The 2,965-nt window shown below is 43.0% G+C and overlaps 1 protein-coding gene across 2 annotated transcripts in view; it reads left to right on the top strand.

The window, feature by feature from the left end:
• The window catches only part of GRIA1 (glutamate ionotropic receptor AMPA type subunit 1), a 392,988-nt gene that overhangs the window by 370,157 nt on the left and 19,866 nt on the right, over nucleotides 1–2,965 (top strand). The window lies entirely within an intron of this gene.

The raw sequence follows: 2,965 nt of genomic DNA, 5'->3' as shown, positions 1-2,965 counted from the left end.
TGCTCTGTTGTAGCCAGATTTGTTAGATAGAACTGGGGTCATGATGGTGGGGATGTGGGGAGGGGGGTGAGGAAGCATTAAGGAACTAGAGGAATGTTTCAACAGTGTTTCATTGGTGCTATACTGCACCCGGGCTTGTGCATCCCTTCCTTGTGACCATTCTGTGAGGCAATGTCCAATTGTCTACAGATGGGCTTTGGCTCTCCATTCTGACCCCCCTCATTTGCATCAAAATGGTTGGTTTTTTTGGGGGGGGGTGTCTTCTGATGCCTAATACTTGATCCCTTCACCCTTGTGATCACATAGGTTGATGTGTGTCTTCCATATGGGCATTTGTGCTTCCCTGCTAAATGGCTCCTTGTTTAACTTCAAGTCTCTAAGACCCCAGAAGCTATATCTTGTAATAGCCGGACACCCTCAGCTTTCTGCACCACATTAGCTTATGCACCCATTTTGTCTTCAGTGATCCTGTTGGGAAGATGAGAATCACAGAATGCCAAAAACCTGTTCACTTTGGGTGACCCTGATAGCATTTGAAATACCAGTGGCATCGCTTTCAGCATGACAGCAACACTCAAGCCTCCACAGAACAACACAATGACAGACAAGTGGTGGGCTCAAACACGAGAACAACTGTGAAGATGGCACAGGACCAGGCAGTATGTGTTCTGTTGTACATAGGGGTGCTAGGAGGAACTGATTTGACAGCGCCTAACAAAAACAACAGTATAAATAGAATGATTTCCTTTTCAGAATGCCAACTGCTGATATGTAAAAAAAAAACAAATTGATTTTTGTGTATTGACCTTGGATTCAGCCAGTTCACTGAATTTGTTTATGAGGTCTATAGGCTTCCTTGTGGATTCTTTGGAGTTTTCTATGTAGAAGACCATGTCAGCTGCAAAAAAGATCATGTTATTTCCTTCCCAATTTAGATATACAATATTGAATATCAGTGGTAGAAGTGGGCATCCAGGTCTTATTCCTAACTTTAAGGGAAAATCTCTCTCTCAGTTGAGTGTGATGTTCCTACTGCCCTCAAAGTGATTTTGACTTGCAGTGACTCTATAAGGCTGAGCAGAATTGCTCCCAATGGCCTGGCTTCCAAGTTTAAAACATCTTAATGGAAGCAGATCGCCACATTTCTCCTGCAAAGCACTCGGTAGGTTCAAACTACCAACCTTTGAGTTAGCAGCTGTGTGCTGAACCACTGCACCACCAGAGATGATATTGGCTATGAATTTTTTTAAATGTCCTTTATGAAAAAAAACATCTTTCCCTTCTATTATGAAGGGAAGCATTTTGAGTTGACATATAATTAAATGCCCTCAAGCAATCTCTTTATTGACTTGTTTACCGACTTATTCATAAAGGACACAAACTCTTTCCATTGTGGTGGGATTTGGTCCATGAGGAGTGTCCACTTTTACTCAACACCTCCTCTTGCTCTTCACCATAAACTGGAATCTGTGCCTGAGAAGAACAAACAGTGGGGCCTTTATTTTGAAGACGGAAAATCAGTGTTAGTGCTCGTAGCAAAAATGAGAGCCTTTAAGATCTATTCTCTCTTTTCATTGTTCCCTACGCTTTCCTTGCCTACACTCAGCCCCTTTGTGTCTGCCTCCAATATCCACCCATGCACCAACTCTCCCACTTTGAATCTTTCTACTTACATCACTTTAAAAGTGAGAGGTAGGGGAGAGAGGAGATGGAACATCACCAATCCATGGCAGTGACTGTCCAACTCTGCAGGGAAGCTCACCATGACCACCAAGACACATCTCAAGGTGAATTCACCCCCTTCCTTTTGTTTGTCAAGCCCAGAGTCCATTTTGGGTTTTTAATTTTCATACGTTTTTTTTTGCGTCAGAGTAAATGAGAGAGAGAAACAGAGAGAGAGAGACAAAGAGCTGACCCACAAAGGTATCTAAAAGAGTAAAGAGTGCATTTCCAGGATCTGTTAATGGAAATTGTTTTCCCAGCTTGAAAATTGCCCACATTTAAACTCCCAATGTGGGGTAAGTGAAATCATAAATATGAACTCCTTTTCAGGCAGCAAACCAGCATTTCGAATCTCTCTCCTTTGCCTTTGGGGATCCATATGCCACAGTCTAGTTAGCTGCCCGGCGACTGACAAACATAAATAAAGGCAATGGTTGTAGTAAACAAAGTTCCTGCGAGTCGAAAAGTGTTTCCCAGGGAGGGATCAACATGCCTCTTATTACGCCAGAGTCACCAAATAGCCAAAGTTTAGCTCTTATAAAAACAAACAACAAAGGCAATAAAAATAAAAACGTCTGCCCTTTCTTCTGGTACTAGCCACTGTCTGTTCTCTACACTGGGGTAGAGGAGCCATCTGGAGGTTCATAATAATAGGAGGAAAAGGACATGAGTCTGGATTTACTGGTCTAGTGCCTCCCCTACCCATGCGACTTGCCACCAACTAATGCCATAGCTCCCTTCTCCTTCATCCCTTGTTGCTTTCTAGTCACCTGGGACTCCATCTGAGCTAAGTATAAAGTAGGTCTTAAGGTGCCATCATCCCCAGGGAATTCCAGAAAGCTGCAGCTAATAGGAAATGGGACAAGTTACACCCTGAGAGATGGCCATCTCCTTGCCTAAAGAACTAGATTAAGGATGAGGAATAGAATCCACCCAATGATATGGTTCATGTGCCAATGAGCCTAGTGTATAAACTCTTAGAGATAACAGTTGAACAAAGTTGTCAATGGGGCAAGAAGCGGGCTGTGTGTGTAGACTTTTAGATGGGCTCCCTTGGTCCTCACAGATGGTTCTGGATATGTTATGTGTATACCTTGTCAATGTTGTAGCCAGAAGCCCCTGCCTTAAAATCTTTTGAATACTAACTTGACTTACCTGAGCAGGTGTTTATGATTTCCCACCCCTGTCAACTCTTGAGCATGGTGACTCCTGAAAAGTCTCATAACCTTTTATTGCCTTTCTC

The sequence above is a fragment of the Echinops telfairi genome, unplaced genomic scaffold (genome assembly GCF_000313985.2).
Source record: "Echinops telfairi isolate 266 unplaced genomic scaffold, ASM31398v2 ScPeMD7_7469;HRSCAF=8507_0, whole genome shotgun sequence".
NCBI lineage: Eukaryota > Metazoa > Chordata > Mammalia > Afrosoricida > Tenrecidae > Echinops > Echinops telfairi.
This window is presented reverse-complemented; position numbering and strand designations above follow the sequence as displayed.